At 32.6% G+C, this 14,268-nt stretch overlaps 1 non-coding gene across 1 annotated transcript; it reads left to right on the top strand.

Annotated features, from left to right (window-relative positions):
• The first annotated feature begins 993 nt into the window (after positions 1–993).
• On the top strand, positions 994–1,101 carry LOC128040309 (small nucleolar RNA R71). The gene has a single exon (XR_008194965.1). It is a non-coding gene; the product is annotated as a small nucleolar RNA R71 (small nucleolar RNA).
• The last annotated feature ends 13,167 nt before the right edge of the window (positions 1,102–14,268 follow it).

Consider the following 14,268-nt stretch of genomic DNA (forward strand, 5'->3'; position numbering starts at 1 on the left):
TGAATCAGACAACTTTTCTGAGGCAAATCTACCAATGAAGGTGTTAACTTATCAGAATGCACTAGTTTAGATTTTACCTCATTAGATTTCTCAGCATCTAGCTTTTCTAGTGTAAGAACTTCAACTACTGGCTAACTTTCGCCTATCTCAATAGGCTCAACTTCAATCATAACCTCCTTGGGTTCCAAAATCTTACCACTTCGTAATGCAACTACCTTACAATGTTCCTTACCAAAATTCCTTGGATTTTCTATATCGCTTGGCAATACTCTTTGTGGTCTATTAAGAAGCTTAGTAGCTAACTGACCTATCTGGTTCTCAAGATTTTTCTGTGTTACTGCTTGACTTTGGATTAAGACATCATTTTTTCCATGTACGCCTTCAAAAAGTCTTCCAAACTGTTTGATGATTCAGCTTAAGCTAGTTTTGAAGCTTGTTGATTGAACCCTTGAGACTGGTTGGTCTATGCTGCATGTAGCATGTAGGTGTTGTTTATTCCATTTCCTTCGCTACTCCAAGAAAAATTTGGATGATTACACCATGAAGGATTTTAAAAGCTGGACTGTGGTCCTTGTCCACTCCTATTTTGAGACTGATTCCTTACGTAACAAACAGACTCAAGTTTTGAAGGGCAATCCTCAAAGGAATGGTCATCCCTACAATATACACAAGAAACAACATCATATTGACTTGGTGATTGAGCAGCAAAATTATTAGAACCATTAGTGGTAAACTATTTTAACATGGAGGAAATAGAACATACCTGAGCTGAGAATGATGTCAGTGCGTCCACTTCGTGCACTCCGGCTACTTGTCTTCCTAAAGTTGCTCAACTTGTTGGCCATTGATATTTGTTGCTATCAATCCTCTCAATGATCTCTTAAGCCTCATTATAAGACTTAGACAAAATCACACCATTCGAGAAGTATCTACATCAATCTTGTCTGTGCGCTAAGACTGTTATAAAATGTCTCTAACTAGATACAATATGGAATCTCATGATGAGGAAACTTACAAAAGTAACTCCTTGAATCTTTCCCATGCCTCGTACAAGGATTCATCATCTAATTGTGAAAAAGTGGTTATCTCATTTCGCAACTTGGCATTCTTACTCGATGGAAAATACTTAACCAAAAACCTTTCTATTAATTATAGTCAAGTAGATATTTAACTTGGTGGCAACGAATTAAGCTATGCTTCTGCTCAATTTGACAACGAGTATGGAAACAATTTCAACCTCAATGCGCCTTCAGTAACACCGACTATTTTAAATGAATCACTCACCTCCATGAATAATCATAGGTGTAGATGTGCATCTTCTGTGGGCATACCACTGAACTGGCCCATTGTTTAGAGCATTTGAAACATCACCGTTTCAATTTGAATTATGGTGCCTCAATATCTGGCCTCCTAATTCTTGGATTTAATTCATTGAAAAGTGGCACAACGTATTGTCTTATGGCACGATCCCTATCATCAGCAATTAGAATTGGATTGTGCACATGATTGGCTCTATTACCTAGCCCATCATTTTGATTTCCAAGGTCCATTCGGCTTGTCTTTCAGCTGATCTCTCACGTCTTCTCTGTTTAAATGTTTGCTTGATTTTAGATTCTACAGTTAATCAATCGATAATTAGATTTATGCTCATAAACACCTAAAAATAAAGAATAAAGAATAAATTAGTAAGGTTAGAAGTTAGATTAAAATGAAATAAAAACTGAACTGAAAAGATTAATTTCACAAAAATGATTAAGGCAATAGTCCCCATCAATGGCGTAAAAAAACTTGTAACGCTCAGTTTTTGCAAGTGTATCGTTCAAGTGATAAGTAAGTAAATGAGTTATCATCTCCACTGAGACTATGTATATTAATCAGTTATTTGTAAAATTATAAGTTAACAATTTGGTGATAAAAAAACAATAATTTGAGTGATGATGATTAAACTAGATTAATTTATCAAGATGCAAAATTGATCCCTAATGTAATTTTAATCTAAGTATGTAAATTATCTAAATGTATGAATGAATTTAGCAGCAGAAACACAACCTCAACAATCAATAACATGAACAGGCTAGGATAACTACATTAATAAACTTGATTCATTTTCATCATGCTTAACAGTGTTCGGAAAACATTCCATGGCAACTCGATCTTTCATGAGTTTGGAAACCAAATTAAGTCCTTTCAGAATCTTTTACTTAATGAAACATGCATTTTACTGATCTTATTAAACTAAGGGTTTCTTTGTATTTGTGTGAACTAACAGGGACAAGTTAGGTTTGAAACAGTTTAATCACATAAACCTAAAAATTATGCAAGATAATAGAGCTTGTTAAAGTTATTATGAACCTTCAAATTAGTCGGGGTAGGATCTAAATTAAGCATGCACTTTTCAATTATTGCGTCCACTAGTCGTTGTCTAGTTAGGATCACTCTACTAATTCTATTGCATCCAACCACATATGAATGAAATACATACTTTAATTTAATTGAAAACATGATTGAATGAGGCACAAACACTTTAAACCTGAATCAAACAAATCTCATTAACTTAATGCAATTAACCTAGCTAAACATATTTAAGCTACCATTATTGATGTCAAGATCACAATGGACATTGCAAACACAATTAATTTAAAACAACAAGTAATGTAAGAATAAAATCTATTTCAAGTAAACAGTCTCGCGGACTATGATTGAAGTTCTTTTCCTTCGTTCGTCTTCTTGCACCTTTGCTAATGGCTCCTTAAGGTGGTCAGCCAACAGATGATCTCTTCAAGGCTTTTGTTGGCTAAAAACTAAGGGAAAATGGAATGATAGGTGTGGTGGATGGACAGAGCAAGAGAGGGAATGAAGAATGTTGTGAAAATGATGGATGAAGGGATGATTAAGGGATCATTGAAAAGGTGAGATAGGTGTGATATTTATACTTGAAGTATGTGGGAGAGTTTACTAAAAATAGTAGCAACAATCCCTTGGATTTCCCCCTCCTATGGTCGGCCATGATATGTGGTAGAGAAGGTGGTTTAGTTGCTTGATTGAAGCATGAAATCATGCTTGAATCATGCAATGGGTGGACGGTTTCTCAAGCAAATCTTGTGTGCCGATTTCCAATGTTCTTCCAAGCATAAGGACCTTCAAATAATTGTCCTAAAATTGATTTATTGGCTACCCAATTGTGTTTGTTGAATTGGGCCTCTCTTCTCTGGAATTGGACGGTTAATGACCCAACTAGCTTGTAGATTTGACCAACATGTATCAACCTTTTTATTGGGTCAAGGTGGCGTCTTGATGACCCATTAAGTTTGGTTTTGTCGTCCAACACATGAGAATAATAGCTCATGTCCATGCAACATTATAATAAACTGAACTCTATGGTCCCACTGCATAAGTTAATTTAACATATTAATAAATAACATGAAATACTTTAATTTTATGCACAAAATAATATAAAAAAAACACAAATTCGCATACTTAATAAATTCATGTCCATTATTAACAATTAAGCAAAATTATTTTAATTAATTAACAAATACTCAAGATTAATATTATTTTTAAGTAAAAAGGTAGTAAAAATTACTAGAAAAATCCTATATAATTTCGAGTTTATACCATCCAATCTTGGTGAAAATCTCCGAAGATTGCGTTGAATCAAGAACGAAAAGTTACTAAAAATAGCTTGTGTGTCGTGCCACAGGGGTGCATGGTACGACATGACAATAATTTTCCACCTGATTTTGCTTTGAAACGATGGTGTGTCGAGCCATAGGTGGGATATGGCGTGACACAATGATGAATTTTTGTATTCTTTGGCTCACATCGGTTGTGTCGCATCATGGGCTTGATGTGTGATGACATGGATTCGATTTGGCCTCTCTGAGACTCGTAGAAGGTCCTCGGTTTCTCGTACTTGCACCCTACTAACGTCTATCTCCTCTGCTATCATCAAGAACCTATTTCCTACTAATTCTAACACAAAATAAAAAAAAATCTAAATCCTACATCTAACAAACTAAGAACAAATTAGTGTAAAATATTTAAAAATTAAGCTTGATGGTTAAAATTTAGGTTGCACTATCAAACTTGTCTGGTAATACCTTGAATTTTACCATTGACTTCAGATGCCGGTCTCACCCTTCTTGGCCCTTCCACTTGTTCCTTCTTCCATTGGAGTCTCGTCGTTTATCTCATTCTCTCATCTTTTATGTACCTACACTCGCAAAACTCAAGAAATGCCTTTGAACAAGGACTACAAAATCAACGGGGATTATGAATCCCCTACCTTAACCAATGTATTCTACAGTACACCCTTTGGGTGCATCAAAGATCCACCAACTAATTGTAGAATCATCGATGTGTTTTTTAACTCTTGAATCTGAGTTTCCAATAAATTTACAAGGGTATTAGATTTATATTGTCCCCTAGATCACAAAGGGCTTTGCTATAGCACTAATCCCCAATCTCTATTAAGATTGTAAAGCTTCTTGGATCTTTTATTTTTGGAGGTATCTTTTTATGTTGTGATTTGAGATTACCGGTATCGGCACAGCTTTGGTGATAACTCTAATTTATATAGACTTTTTCAACAACTTTTTACTAGTAATTTATGCAAGTTTCGTGTATTTTAATAACGAATACAAAATTACTTAGATAGACAGAATTAAAGAAAATATTACATTTTTTAATTTACCTGCTAATTTGACATATTTTTCATATTTGGCGTAGTTTTGTGCAATAAGAGGAAAATTGGCCTCAGAGCTCACCTACCCAATGCTCGATGTTGTAGCAGTCTTCGCAGCAAAATCCATGCAAAGGAGGGTTAATAATTAATCATCTATGGACGTCCAAATTTAATTAGAATTATGGATAATGGACATACTTGACTCAGCCTAAAAATTAGATCAGTGAAGTAGTCAAGTCTGTTTCTTAATTTTGAAGCCAAACTGTCTAATTGAGGAGGAAAGAGCCCAAATTCAACTACAAGTAGCCCAACTATCCATTTCATTTAATTTAGGATCTTTATACTTGTAAAATAATTACAAAACAACCCTAATAACTTTGTTCAGTGACCGTTCAACTCCCTCCTTGAAAAATGCCTTAGACTAGATATTTTTAGCAAAGTCATCTTTCCCATTCCTTTTCTCAAGGTGGTCGGCCATAGGAAGGGGATTAGCTTGCTATTTTTAGCAAATACAAGCTACCCCCTACTACTATAAATACCACCTCTCACTCCCTCATTTCATCATTCCCCATTCATCCACCTTTCTCTCTTTTCTCTCTTTACTTTCCTTTCCCAATTTCCAAGTGAGCTGGGAAAGGATTTGGGAGCGGCCCATTCATCCATTAGAGGAGCATTTGGGCTTGATTGCTATTGCAAGGAGTGAAGCACAAACAAGGATCAAGGAAGCTGTGCCACGGAGGACCAACAGAAATGACTTTGCATTTATTTCCCTTTACTCTTTTAATTTCTTGTTGTTCTATTTAAGAAACATGTTTGCAACTAAATTTTATGTTTTTGATAATTTAATTTTCATAGATTAGATTATTTATGTTGTTAGTGATGTTATGTGTCTTGACTATTTATGCATTTAAATAAAATTATATCTATGTTATTCATGCATTATAAATGTGGGGAATGCAACTAAATTAATTATTAAATCCTAACCTGATTGTAATTAATTGACACACTATCTAATGGTGCATGTTTAATCTATATTTTATAGAATTAGGTTAAAGTTTGTAATAATTTGAGAGAACCTTATTGTATAATCCTAAGATTCATGTGATTAAAATGTTTCAATATAGAAACATTACTATTACCTCACATTAATTTGTTTTTCTACTTATTAAATTTATTAAGTTGTTGACATAGACATATGCTATACTTAATAATTTAATAAGTTGAATTCTTAGACGATGCCTGAAAAGGTAACCTTGAAGTCATAACAGACAAAGACATATGTAGACCAGAGATTAAACTTCAGACTTCAAGAGAAGCCAATTTACTCGTAATTAAAATAGGATTAACTAATACTAAGTTGCCATGGAAATTCCCGTAACATCATTAGCAAGATTTAAATATTTCTAAGTTAGGAAGGAGAATTATTCTGACACGTGCATGATATTGAGATTTCTCTGAAAGACTTGCATACTTATTCATTCATTAATTTAATTTAATTTTAAGTGTATTTAGGTTAGTTTAATTTAATCAAACCCATCAATTAAATTTATTTTCATCACCAACCAATTAATTTTGCAATACTTGATTCACATAGACTATCCCTATGGAAATGATACTCATATACTTCTCACATTATCACTTGTCAACGATTGTGTACACTTGCACATCAATTGAATCTTCTACATCATGTTTTAGATCATTTGGATAATGTTTGTCTTTATTTCAAAATTATTTATGTTAATCATCGGTCATTCTATGCTTCATTGCACCGCGTCTAGTGTAGGTAGGGCATACTCGCATAATGTCTTTTGAGCCATTGGGATCACTTCCCAGTTATTGCCTTGTTGTTCTCGTGCTCCTCAAATAACATATTTTCCTGTGGAGCAGATAGGTATTGATGGCTGGACGATTACACTTGAGTATTTTGTCCATATATGGATAAGGTTCAATTAGAGTACTTGAGCTTTGGGTCATACACGACCTGAAAATAAATTAAAAATAAAAATAAATAACCTAAAATCGTATCTATAGGTCTTAACTTTCCTACATATCTTATTAATTGTAAAAAAAAATATTTTCACAATTTATTGTCGAAACCTCCCTGGTAATGGCGTCAACAACTTGACCACCTATAAACATGTTATCGTTTATAGTTAAATAATACAAAAAAATATATAAGAATTAAGAACGGCAATGCATGCAAGTGCATGGGTCAAATTGTAATATAGTTTGTACAATGAAATACTTGGAAATATTCCAAGGATCATACCCAATGGAGGATGGAATAAATAAAGAAAACACTTTTACAATAACAAGTCTAAGTAGTACTAATTATTTCATATATTATGGTGAACCATAAAATAGAGTAAGGGAATAAAAATAAATAAATAATGAATATAAATAAATAGAGAAAAATAGAAAGAAAGAAAAATCAAGAAGATTAACTCGCTTCAAAGTTTGTAACTAACTTCGTATTAGGGTTTTAGGGTGGATTAGCTATCAATTAACCAATTATTACCTCCTAGCCTCTAATTAAATAATCGATTGGTTGATACTCACTTATCTCCTAATCTCACTTTCTTAACCAGGATAATTATGATTTACTTGGTTCAACTAATCTCCCGACCTCGTCGTGCCTATGGTAACTTTCTAGGGTTGTTAAGCCTAGTGGTTTAAGCACACGTAATTCATACCAACTAATCACTCTCGAGAAACCCTAAATCCTCTAATCACATCCCTATCCACTTGTTAATCTACCTAAGGGATTTAGGCACTCATGTTATTCATAATCTCTTTCTCAATTAAATAAACCACATAAAGAACATGATGAATTCAAAGAAGAAAAGAGATTTGAATAATCGTGGATTTAATATCGAATGGGGAAAGAAGTAGTAAATATCTTGATTGGAATAAAGAACTAAAACAACTTCAAAAGAACATAAACTGAAAGACTTGAACTAAAAGAGATAAACTCTTGAATCAAAACTAATTTCAAGAGGAAAACAAGAAAGTATTGAATAATTGAAAAGAAAATAAACTAAATTACTTCTAAACTACTAGGGCTTTTGAAGGCTTCTAGGACGACTTAGTTACATTCAACCCCTAATGTCCTATTTATAGAGTTGTAGATAGCCCAAATTAGGTCTTTGACACGTACAAAGCCTTCATATAAGCTTTATTACACGGACGAGAATAACACATTAAACTTGGATAGCATGTCGACGTGTGTCACGCCACATCACTTGTGTGGCGCGACACAATTCCTGCATCTTTCCTCGGTTGTTCGTTTTGTGCCTTGATGTCCTGGAAAGCTTGTGCATCACTCAACCCTTACTTCCACATCAATTGGGCCTTTATATCTTCATCATACAGACTTAGTTGAACATATTAGCACAACCTAATGCCCGTGTTGGCCCATTGGGTTACAACATCTAATAAATGTGTTAAAATTTATTTTTATTAAATTTCTATCCTAAGGTCTAAATACTAAAAATGTAAATTACAATACTAAACTGCTTAGAAAACAAACTCCTTAACTGCAGACTTGACCCGGATTGACTACTACATTTGAAGGCAGGTCAATTCCATTTCCCCATTTTGAAGAAAACCATAATCATTTTTGAATGTTTTCCATTTATCTATTTCTATTCATTATGTTCATTTTGATTCAAACAAGCAATTCATTTTTGGTTTCAACTAGCTAGTGGAGGGATTGATTGGACATATGCAATTAGGGCTCAAATGATTTATAATTAAGTTTATTTTTTTTTCATTATTAATTATAAACATTTGCTTCCATTTTGCTTAATATTAGTTAAACATTAGACAACCAGTAAGCAACATCTGTTTCCATTTTGCTTTGTATGCAAAACTTATGTGAAGACAATATAGAAAGTATTAATTTAATTCATGAATAATTTTATTAACCAATCTATTTGAAATATTACAAGTGTACTTGGACAAACATACAACAATTAGGGCACCATATCCAACAAGAACACCTTTAATGAGGTCCACTATTTAAACTGAGAAATAGGTCACAGTAAGACAAGTGATCAAGAAATGTATGATGATTATGACCCTAAAGAGCTGTGTTGAGTCATCAATGAGGTATAACCCATCCTCAATTTTTATTTGTAAATAATTTTCATCTTTGAACATAGTTTTTATTTAAATTTCCTATTTAGTTAGGCTTTAAATTCCTTACATGTTGGACTCTAGGGCTTTAAGGGTCTTGTTTTGTGATTAGATGGAGTTAGGATGGAAATTTTGGGAAATTTTGAAAACTAGACAGAAGAATTGTGACACTAAAGGTGAGGTATCATGATACTCTAGACAGTTCCAATGAGAGGCCAAAAATCTTTTGGCTATTGCAATATCGACCCTTGGTATCGTGATATCCTAGGTAGTTTCAAAATTTTGAATTTTTACAAAACACCTAATGGTATCACAAATCGGCCTTAGGTAATGCCATACCCTGGACACTTTAAAAAATAGAAGGGACAAAAATTTGTAGGGATATCGTGATACCCACCTTGGGTATCATGATACCCCTATTAGGTTTGTAGAATACCTGGTTTTAGGTATCGCGACCCGAGTGTTTGTAAGTTTAAACCCCTAAAACCCTTCAAAATTCCCAAATTTCTGTCATTTCCCAAACCTTAACTCTCTTAGCACTATCTTTATTTTCTTTGGGTATTCTCTTCATTCTTCTTTCAGCTCTCTATCGCTTATTTAGGGATGACGACACCATGACGAACCAAACACACTTACCTTAACAACAAAAACTGAGGTTAAAAGTTTCAACTTTTACTAAATTTTGAAAATTGTTATTATTCTTGCTTAATAGTTTGTTGGAAGCTGAGAAAAATTGTGAACTTGTTGATAAATAGTTTTGCATTGTTGTATGCTAGTTGGTTAGAATTTTTCTTTTAAGTATTGTTTCTTGATTAAATCTTTGCACTTTACGAAATGTCACCAAGGAAAACAAAGTGAAGTCGATCCCAATCGAAGTTAGCTTCACTGTTAGAGTTTGATTAGCAAAGTTTATATCTAAAGAGGCTGAGGAGTTTTTTCTCATGCTTCAGGGACGAATGTTCAACCCTAAACACGGTTTCGACCGAACCTCTTCCTTGGGTGGTGAGGTTTGGGATCTTATTTGATTTCATTGGTGGAAAAATTTTTTCCTACTGCCTAAGGCTCCTACAGTTCTACCTGCGGTCTTAGAGTTCTACTCCAATTTAAAATCACTTGAAAAAGCCTAAGTTTACTTTAGGAACCGAGATGTGGACATCTTCCCTACAAAAATATGTGAATATTATGACGTCCCATTTTACGAAAATGATGACATCAAGTTGCTTAACTTGACATGTGATCATGATGTGGATATGGAAGACATAATAAACTACCTAACAGAAGGTATACGAGAATGGAAACGATAGACAGAAATGGGATTATTGACTTGCCGCCAATCGTAGTGGTAGTTTAAGTATATTTCGGCACTTAACGAGCTTGTTTTCTAGGAATTTTATAATTAATTAATATATTTTCAATATTAGTAGGTTAGTAACTAAATATTAATAAAATAAGCATTTTTACGCATTTTTTGCTATTTCGATGACCCAACAGGCCAACTCAAGCCTCATGTGTGACTAATGGGCTATTTAAGTGTGTAGGATGTCAATTCAGGTCCAAGAAAACAAAGGATGATCATCAGGCCGCGAGACAAGGCAGCCCGATAGCTCAAAAAAGCTGGCAAGGCTGGAAAAGCACTTGACATCGTGAAGAGGAGTTTCCTGTCGTCTACTTAAGCAACCTTAGGGTCCCTAGAATTGGTTTGCAGGCTTAGACAGGCAGTTTTACTATTTAGTTTTCTTCCTATTTTCTTTTCATATTTGTTTAGTCAGAACTTTTCTATTTCGATGTGAAGACACTTGCAAGCGGAGATTGCTTCAAATTCGCACTTTAATATATTTATTCATGAGCATTCTCTTATCCCTTCTCTTCTATTATTTTGTTTATATTTCATTGATCTAACCAATTAATCTCTGTATGAATATTGGAATATATTATTGTGCTTTATTCATATCTTGCATGTTTCGATTAATAAAGTAATACTAAGTAATTATTTATCCGAAATTGGTTGTTTATTCAAGAGTACTTAGTATATTAGGGAGTGACACCCCTGATAGAATATCTAGACAAGTAAGACCAGTAGGGCATCTTGTCGTGTATAACTTGTGCCAAGCGATGAGACTGGGAGGGTATCCACATGCTTAGGAAGAGATTGAAAGGGTGAACTAGGTGGTAATCCTTAGTGAAGATGATACCGAAAGGGTATTCTTGTAAGGGTGATAAATAAACCAATCGAAGATAATTAATTATTTAATTTGATAATTAGATATTTAATCGATCATAGGCTAGAGGCTCACATTGTCGACATTAGGAATGGGAAATTCCATTAGGTTAATTTAGGTTTATTAATTTAATTAGTTTAATTAATATTTTAATTTAGATTAACACTACTAATTCGTGACTATATTAGATTAGTAATTATTTTCTATAATTAATTTAATAATAGTTTCTCCAAATTGCAATCCCTTGGTACGATCCTCGAAATACTTATCGGTGTTTTGTTCTAACACTTCTATATTACAATTTGATCCATATGCTTGCGGACACCATAGATTTAATTTCTTATATTTTTGGTGAGATATTTTTACTATAAACAATAACACGTTTATAGGTGGTCAAGTTGTTGGCGTCATTGCCGAGGATTACAACGGTGAATTTTTTGTTAGATTGATTATGGTAAAATAATATTAATCGAAAGATGAACGAGCTAGATAATGTTCTAATTTTTTGTGCATAATTAAATATGTTTATTTTGAAAAAAAGTTAGTTAATTAAATATTTTTAATTTTTTTACTTACCTTGTTGATTAGTAGGTTTAATCATGAATTTTGATTTTCATAGGTCGATGTAGCATGTATATAAGCATTGTTATGTATATGTGTTTATCTTGAATGATGATGATTTCGGACCCTAAATGGTGTTTAAGTTGAATGGTTATATGTTGTGTAGAAAGTGTGCACTTTCGCAATATGTTTAGCTATAGTTGAAGCATATAAATGATTATATTGATAGTGAAATGGTTGATGATTTCATACATTGATGACATCACAAGTTTGGCAAGTACCTATTTAATTTTTAATGGCTTGATTGACTTGTGAATAGTTAATTGTATGTTTGGTTGGTAGATGAAATTGTCATGTATTAGAAATCTACATAATTCACTTGGTATGAATTGTTAGGTAAAAGTTTAATTTTTCTGATGTAGGTTGAAAGTGTGCCTAAGGCACCATTTGAGTTTGGTTATGGTTTGAGCATGAAAAAGTACCAAAATGTGAGAATTTTTTACCTTTTGGCAAAAAGTATCGATACCATAGGTTGAAGTACAAATACTTTACCCAATTATCATGATTTAAAAATGATAGAATGTCAATTTGGTATCGATACCAATATAAAGTATTAATACTTATTCCCAAGGATCAATACTTTACAAATTGGCTTGTGTCCAAAATTTTAAAAATGGCAAAATACCAAAACGATATCGATACACAATTTGGTATCGATACTTCCTAATAGTGGTATTGGTATCGATACCTATTCTCAAACTTTGAAAAGTTTTCAGATTGGTCTTTTTCCATGCTCAGATCAACTTCAGAGCTTTCGTAAGCTCGAATGAATTTCGATTTTGATTGTATACTATAATGTGCATACATTGATCATAAGAATCGATGATTGGATGAATTACTGGTCAGAATTACATGTGATTGTTCTAGTTATAGTAGTAGAATCTCGTAGCTCGGGTCAAGTGACCAGGCCGGGCGAGGGTTGTTACATATATTATTATTTTATCTATTAGTAATATACTGGTTTAGATATTGGTTTAAGGTTAGGTTAGGTAATCGATTTTTGTTTCGATAATAATTATATAATATATTATAACTAAATTTTAATTTTATATATTTATTATGCATATATACTTATAGTATTAAAAATATTTTATGTTAAATTAATGTTAAACATTTATTTCACTTTATAATTTAACTTAAAAATTTGTTATTAATTACATTTCTTATTAATAAAATTTTAATATAAATATGAAATGCTTATGAATTCATTTTCAAAAAAAACTAAAGAATTACCATTTATCTATATTATAAGTAATAGTTAAATTTATATTAAATATTAATGTCTACTATGGTTGTTTAGTTATAAAGTCGAGCTTTTTTGGGCTTTTAGTCGGATTTATCTTGGGCTCGAGCCAAATCGGTCTTAGACTCAAGTCTTTTACAGGTTCGGGCTTGAGTCCTATCGGGCTTGGATTTTCTAGAGTTTGTATTTGTTACTAGCTCAGGCTTTCTCAAACTTGGATCATTACGGGCTTAGATTGACATAAGCGAGCTTTCTAACTAGAACTTTTTCTATTAGCTCTATTCGGATCAACATTAAAACCAAAGTTGATATATCAACATTAGCCATTTGGTTTCTATTCGGCATATTAAATAATTTTCATATAATTCACTATTTTTAATGAATATTTATATTATATATAAAATAATAAACCTAATAAATATTATAAATTGTTTCTATAATCAACAAAATGAAGAAAATTATAGTGAAATAATTTCTCAAATTGGTGTAATACTATTAGAATTGACTCTCTTTTTTTTTTTTGGTACAAGAAGGATAAAAATCATAATTAGGCTACGCGGGGCCAAGCTAATCCAAAGCAATCATCGTGTAGCAGTTGAAAATTTTCATCTGACAATTGTATTTAGATATACCTACCCAGAGACCTTCAGGACACCATTGATTCCAAACCATTGGCTACCAATTACTCTCTCTAAATACATGTGTAACCCAAACCATCCCAGATAGTTGGAATAGATCTCTAATAGCTCAAAACACAACTGAGTGATGTTTTTCTATTGAAGTTGCTTGAATTAAATGAATAGTTGCAATATTATCCATCTCAAGCACCACCCTTTTTAACCCTAGATTCCAAGCTACTTGCAGCCCCTCAAGAGCATCCCAAAGCTCGAGATTGAGTACAGAACAGTGGAAAATATTTTTTAAAAAACCAACAATCCAATTGCCATGTTGGTTACAGATCAAACCACCAGCTGAAACATTCCTAGACACATTACTAACAGTAGCATCAGTATTCAATATTTTTAGAATTGACTATTTTATTACATATAAAAAAATTCATATAATTGATATAATTAATTTTTTGAATAAATAATCATAATATATTAGTTTTGGTATTTTGTATATCCATCTTACGGTCCATGTTTAGGGTTGGGGATTGCAACTCCTAATAATGTCATCTCTAAGGTTCGAACCATTTCATATTGTGAGTGTAATGGATCTTGTTACTGCACCCAACACTTATTGATATCATAAAATATTAAATGCATAATATAACACAAAGCGAATCTTGAAATCATTGATGTATAAAAAATTTCTAAACTCTCCATATCTGAGTTTTTTCTTTGTAAATATTATATAGGCTT

Source organism: Gossypium raimondii, chromosome 3, assembly GCF_025698545.1.
Source record: "Gossypium raimondii isolate GPD5lz chromosome 3, ASM2569854v1, whole genome shotgun sequence".
Taxonomy (NCBI): Eukaryota; Viridiplantae; Streptophyta; class Magnoliopsida; order Malvales; family Malvaceae; genus Gossypium; species Gossypium raimondii.